Here is a 7,602-nt window from a genome sequence, read left to right on the forward strand (position 1 = left end):
GTTTTTTTTATTTTTTATTTTCTTATTTTTTTATAACTTTGTATACAAACACTCTTTTTCTTACATACCATGAGTTTAGCACATAAATGGAGACGCAAATTGGCACTTGGGGATTAAGCTTAAGCTTTCCCTGATGTCTACCATGCCTAGGGTGTCACGACCCAGCCCCGTGGGCCGCGACTGGCGCCCTACTTGGGCACCCGGACAGACAAACATACCAAACCATCATATTATAGATTATCTCAGATCTCATATTAATCATTAAAACAAATTTAAAATCAAATATTATCTTAAGCGGTCACGCTTGTAAAGATATCTTATTCAATGCCAAAAGGAGCGGCGGAATACACATTGCCGATCATATATACTGATGCAAATATATGGGCCATTTTGGCCGCCATAACAAATAGGACCGCATTAAGACATAAATCATAACCAAAATGAGTACACATAGGACCTACGACCCACATATATGACTACAGGCCTCTACAAATCCAAAACGAAGACATATGACGGGACAGGGCCCCGCCGTACCCAAATAGTCAGATATACAGAAGTATATACATAGCAAAAGATGTATGTACCAAAAGTGGACTCCGGATCAAAAGGGAGTACTCCGAAATAGCAGAAAGTGGAGCCTACAGTGGTGGATCACTGGTATCTGTACCTGCGGGCATGAAACGCAGCCCCCGAAGAAAGGGGGTCAGTACGAAAGATGTACTGAGTATGTAAAGCATAGAGTACAGAAATATAAGCCACAACTGAAAACAAACAGGATACAAAAGGGGAATACTGAACAGTATATCAAAATCTGTACTGAAAACGTATATACCTAATGCAGATAAAATCATGCAAAAGCTCAGGAACGTGGTCACCACTCCGACGCTGGTGCCACACACAGCATAACACCAGAAGGTTCAAATCTCCGTACATCCCCGAACACACATATCATCATAACATATCACCAGCCATATCACAGCATAACTCCAAACGGAACCCGGCCCTATGGCGAGGTCTCGGAAACCGTAACACAGTATACGACCGAATTTATCATAGCACGCACGAACCATAGCCGGCCCGGGAACCGGTGAACGAAGTCATAATAAGGGCACGAGCGGAGTCGTGAGCAAAAAATGCAATTTATATATCAAAACACCTTTTGAAACTTGATAATATCATATGCTAACTCATTAGTCAAGTAGTTCGAACAATTAGTCAATACGGGGTTCGTTTCACAAAAGTATTTCCAAAGTAGTATTTATGGTTCAAAATATAATTTAGAATATCGTGGCAGTCAAAACATTACTTTATGATAGTCAAAATTCATAACAAAAGTGCTTTGCCGACATTGTACAAAATGAGACTAATAGAGCAAACAAGGGACCCTCGATGCTAGCGGGCCCACCTCGGGTCAAGTCGAGGTGGCGGACATGAATCACAGACATTTGGGGTCTACGGAATCATACATAGAAGTTTCGAAGTGATTCGATTACATTTACAAAAGTTCCAGACATTTGATCACTTTTCAACAAAATATGAGTTTTATAATTCAATTCAATTGAATGAATAGTACTCAATTTCCAATTCGGATTTCTAGGAACAGAATTGCCCTCGGGGCTCCAATATCGACCTAGTATACCTAAGACATGCCAAAAGAAGGAATGGGTAGCCTTACATACCTTATATACGTCTTACGCTCGTCCAAAACTCAAATCCCGTTTCGCTCAGAATCTACAAATGGTCAAAGTTACCAATTAGGAATTGCGAGACTTTAAGAATTCATTTTACTTTATATTTGTCTACCGAAATTTCCGCTGCACTTCCCCTATACATATAACATCCCCGAGGCTTAGCTCGGCTCAATATCAACAACAACAACCCCACAATACCAAATGAATCAAGAATCACAACAAAATAGGTTCTAGCATCAATATTCTTCCTTTCTACATAAAGCGACAACTTCCATTCAAACTCCACAATATCAAACTAATATCCACATTATCATATTCATTTACTCATTCAAGGTTATTCAAACGTATTCCAATAATATTCCATCCAATATACATGAATTCAAGTAATCCGCCACTTTCCATATTCTATCCGAAACGTCAACGACTACGACGAACCTACTAACTCGCATTGTTTCCTCCCAAATTTATTAACAACAACCATAATCCACATTTAAAGTCTTACTTTCACAATTATGTAAGAATATACAGAAATCATATAATTTTCCCATATCAACATACAACCAACTTCAATGCCAACTCACTTAGTTAAACCTTTATTTACGTCATAAATGCCACAACAACACAACTAGCAAGCTAAATAAAATTTAACTCACCTCCCCATACCATTATGGCTCACGGCCATACATGCTTCACACACACACACACACCATGCACACACACATCACAATTCCATGGTTTTTCATGCAATTTTAACCATTTTAACACATATGATTCTTCCATAACAAAAGAGATAAAATTCTTACCCTTTTCTTCAAGAATTTCCACTTTGTAAAAAAAGTACTCTTTTGCTTCCAAATTTGTATCACATTGAAGAGGGTTTCCAACTTAATAGGAAAACTAGAAGATTATGATTTTTGGACCAAGAATTGATGAGCTAAATTTTTTTCTTTCTCTTCCTCTCTCTAGCTGAAACCCTCTTAGTCTTTGGCTCTCTCTCTCTCTTGTTTGTTGTCTTGAAATGTTCTAGTGAATCCCATACAATTTTGACCCTTTTTATTTAAAATGCCACATGGAAGAATTCCCATGGGCTTGGGCTTGGCCATTCCATAGCTCTTGGGCCTCAATTCCATTAAAATTGTTTTTAGCCCAATTCATTGGGGATTTTATTTGTAATTCCCGAAACTAATTCCCGAAATTCCAATTTCGCCCTTGGCCTTCTTCCGTATTTCCGCATCAATATTTTTCATGAATAACACACATATATGAAATAAAATCAAATATAGCCCTCATTTCCTACAAAGCAAGATTATTCCAAATTTTTCCGAATGCGCAAACACGGGATATAACATAGGGTTCCTAGAAACCCCTTGGATCTTGTGTGGCATGAAGAGTAAGATAGCTAAAGTTTTCTTTTTTGTGCTACTTTAGCATCTCCATGGGTGTGTATATCCATGGTATATTGTTGGTAAATATGTATATTTTATTCGTGTGGCAGTGTCTGTGTTAGGTAAATGATTTTATTAACTGCTTCATTCTATTTTTATATTTGGGCTTGCTTCTGTGTTATTACAATTTATATGGGCCTCAGTATATTAAGCCCATAGCTTTTGGATTTTGGGCCTGTTCTTTTGTTGCCTCAGTCCATACGAGTCTGTGTGTTTCCAGTCGAGTTTTCTTAATTAAGTGTGGATTTTATATTTTTATTTATGTGACTTTGTGTGCTACATGTTTTTCATTAGTTCAGTTTTGTTTAGATACTTTCCAATTCATGTTTCCCTCTCTTTGCTTGAATGAAATACCATTATTTGGGGCATTCCTACTGTGTAAACTAATTGGGCCAAAGGCCTAATATCTTCTCTTGATCGAGTCCTGTTACACCTTGGAAATTTCGTGTCGTTTGCATTATGTGAAAACTAACGTAAGATCAAAGTGGGAATGAAGCCCTTATAAGGTTAATAAAGGTAATTGATAATTTTAAGTGTATACCTTAAGGTTTCAGAGTCATATGAAGCGGCAGAAGTAAGTTCGTTGAAGGATTAGAATTTGTGTCATGTTTTGGGAGGATTTCGTATCAATTGTGTCATACATTGCTTAAAATTACCTTGAGGAGGAGCTATAGGCCCCCTTAGATGGTTAATGAATTTTTATACAAATTCCAAGAAGGTTCCATAAGGATTGGAGGTCAAACGAATCGAAAAGAACGTATGTTTGCGAAAATCGGAGTTTGTGGACCAGTTTTCAGCCTCAAACTGAGTTTGCTATGCAACAAACTGGCCGCAAACTCACCAAATTTCCAGCATATCCAATATGCTGAGCCACATCTCCACCGCAAATTGATGCGGGAAGGGGGGGGGGGGAGGGGGGGGGGGGGGAATTTGACACCTTTTTAAATCCCAAAAGATCCCATTTTCATATCATCCTCCCACACTTATTTCCCCACATTTCTAGAGATTTCTTGAGAGTTCTTAAAGGTTCCACAATAATCCCAAACCTTCCATACCATCAAGAGAGAAGATCAAACATCAAAACCTCAAGATAAATCCATGGAAGATGATAGTTCTTGATTCTCGCCATAGTTGTAATGAGCTTGGTCTTGGAAGGAGTTGAGTAAGGTGAATTTTTTCCATTATAAGGTATTTTCTTCATCCTATTTATATGATTAAGATAATTTAAAGGTTTAGCAAGTTTTGGAAACGAAAGAATCATAGAAGAGGAGTTATAAAACTTTGAATTGAAGATGATGACCATGAGATGAATTTGAAAGGAGCTATTGGATGGATGTAAGATTTATTTGGACGTAATTCCTTGATTATGATATTGTTGATGTTATTATTGTTGTTTGAGAGTTGTGTTGGAGTTTGGTGGAAGTTGATTAAATAGGGGAAGTGCTGTCCAAATTCTGCTAGCTCATTAATTACACTAGTTTGAACTTAAGGAGTGTTTTCAAGACTTAACCTTAGTGTGGATCCTCTTGAATGTAGATTTTCGAGCTTGGGAGGAGAGCATTTAAGTAGTTAAGGAGACGTAAATGTATGTTAAGGCTAACCCTTTCTTTCTAAAGGCATGATTTCCTTATTGTGAACCCGTACTTGATATCCATAATGTCTTACTTCCTAGAGATGCTAGAAATACATGATTTTCAAGGTTCTTACGGTATTGTTGATAAAAGTTCTTCATGATGATGATTTCATTTCTATGTATATCAAAGCTTATATTTCTTAATGTTCTTATAATATTATTGACCTTGTTCCATGATTACTTATTTTGTTCATTATTGTTGGTCTCACCTTATGGTAGTTGTTCTTTCAAGGCGAGACATAAGAATGATGACGATTCCATAATAGAAATCGGAGGTTTACCGACCTTACGTCACTCCGATAGAGTGGTAACAACTTGTTTGGGATCTCATGCATGCTTTATATATATGTATGTGATTTCTCACACCGCGCCGCGCTATAGACGGCCGGGCAAGCACGTAGATATGCACACCACTGCAGTGGGAAGCTTATGATACCATTCAGGATGCGGATGCTCGGACGCGGGATGATGATGATATGATATATAGATCGGGGTGCATGTTCCGCAGTAATATGTATATATTATATGATATATGGATTGGGCTGCACATTCCACAGCAATACGTATGTATATATGTATGAATGGAAGATTTTTTTTAGAGTTAAGCATGCATGATTGTTATATCCCGTATTTTTATACGTCGAGTTATTCGCAAGAGAATCAACTCAAGTTAAAGACGGGATCATTGTCGGATACGAAATAGGAACCTTTAATTTTCAAGTTTAATTAGAACATAAATTGTTATAAATTTTATTTGGTGTAAAAATATTATTAGAAATTAGGGACTAATTAATTATAATTGGATTATTAAGTGAAGATTAGTGATTAATTAAGTTAACCAATTATATAATTAGTGGGCCCCACCCGATTTTGTTAAAAAAAATAATTAATTAAAACAACATAATGACTCACCATGAGGGGCACGTGGAAGGCCTAGGGGCAACATATAAAACCAAGCTTTGATGAACAATTGATTCATCATAAATTCATTTCATTCCAAGCAAAGCGTTAGAAGGAGAAAGAAGCAAAGTTAGAGAGGGAGAGAGGCATTCGGCCATGGCAATTCTAGCCGAGAAAGAGCATGAAGAAGAGAGGAATTAAAGTGTTAATTTGTTGTAAACATCCAAGTGATTAGCAAGGTTAAGGAGCCAAGTTTATTAAGGTAATATTTAATTTTTTTTATACACGTTTTGGAGGTGATTTGAACTTATATAAATTGGTATGTGTGTGATGAATGTAAGGAGTTATGTGTGGTGATGTTAATGTGAAAATTGAGCCGTGTAGAGGGTTGTTCTAATTAGGCATGGAGAATTAATTTTTAAGTTGCATTATGGTTGTTGTTATCATGGATTATATGGTAAAAGAATGAAAGGATTAGATAGTTAAGGTTAAAGTTGTGTAGTTACGAACATGTTGTTATCCTTGTCAAATTGAAAGGATTGAAGATATGACTATGTACATATGTTTTTGTTGGTATTTCTGTGTTAACAGGAGGGTAATTGGAAATTCGGGTTAGGCGAATATATAGGGGAAATGCTGCCCGATTTTCGTTAAGTCTTTAAATAATGAAAAACCCTAAACGAGAATGTATAAGTTAAAGAATAAGTTCTATAAGTTACGGGCTACGGATTTATGGACTAGAAAGTATAGTTACTAACGATAGCGTCACTTTTATATTAAATAGGCTAAAAGAGCGACAAGGCGAACGGGTTTGCGAATAGTCGCTAACAGGTATGTAAAGCTGTCCCTTCTTTCTTTTGGCATGTCTTAGGTTTAAGTGATGAATGATATGAGCTTTGGGGTAATCCTATTCGTAAGTCTTGAGAGTGATTAATGATTCTTATTCACTTCTTGATCTTAGAACTCTTAAGTGATTGAGCATCCCTCTTCAGTTTTCTATACGTTGGATAATAGTCGATATATATAAGCTCCTGTTCCTAGAAACTCTACGATAACTGACGTCCTTGACTTCTATAAGATATTTCATTCTATATTGACATATGTCTATGGTTCCTAAGGCTCTTTATATATTGTTTATGATGACGTTCGAGGGATATTTGATATGATTGTCGCTATTGATGCTCAGGTATAAATCCCTTCTTCTTATTCTGTTTGAGTCTTGAAAATGTTTTAAATTGCATATGGTGGCTCACTACTCTGCTCGTGCATGCCTCAATATGTCTTTCACCGAGTCCCGGGTCGGGTATGTTATCATGCACAGTTTCACTGCATTGTTCACCGAGTCCCTCACTAGAGGGTCGGGTACGGTGTATATATATACATATATATATATATATATATATATATATATATATATATATATATATATATATATATATATATATATATATATATATATGATGATATGATGATATGTTATGGCGGCCAGGAGGGCCTGTGATGACTTTATTCACCGAGTCCCATAATGGGCCGGGTATGATATATGATATTGACATGCATGATTTATGTTTCAAAAGGCAAGTGTTTTGGTATTCTGGATGTTATATTTGACTCCTGCACTCCCTATTTCAGTTATGATCCTCTTTACTGTATTTTATGCTTTACATACTCAATACATATCTCGTACTGACCCCCTTTCTTCGGGGGGCTGCGTTTCATGCCCGCAGGTGCAGATACTCGCTTTGGTGATCCGCCAGCTTAGGACTTCTATTCAGCTGTTTTGGAGTGCTTCATTGTCCCGGAGCCTAGATTTTTGGTACAGACCTTATTATGTATATATATATGTTTGTACAGGGGTACGACGGGGCCCTGTCCCGTCATATTTCACTGTTGATACTCTTAGAGGTCTGTAGACATGTATGTGGGTTGTGTA

General features: G+C 36.9%; 1 long non-coding RNA gene across 1 annotated transcript; it reads right to left on the reverse strand.

Annotated features, from left to right (window-relative positions):
- Window positions 1-466: 466 nt before the first annotated feature.
- LOC132642433 (uncharacterized) lies at window positions 467-2,672 on the reverse strand. Its single transcript, XR_009583157.1, has 3 exons — window positions 2,495-2,672; window positions 1,680-1,731; window positions 467-667 (listed from the first exon to the last, which is right to left on the reverse strand). It is a non-coding gene; the product is annotated as an uncharacterized LOC132642433 (long non-coding RNA).
- Window positions 2,673-7,602: the final 4,930 nt, after the last annotated feature.

Source organism: Lycium barbarum, chromosome 5 (genome assembly GCF_019175385.1).
Source record: "Lycium barbarum isolate Lr01 chromosome 5, ASM1917538v2, whole genome shotgun sequence".
NCBI lineage: Eukaryota > Viridiplantae > Streptophyta > Magnoliopsida > Solanales > Solanaceae > Lycium > Lycium barbarum.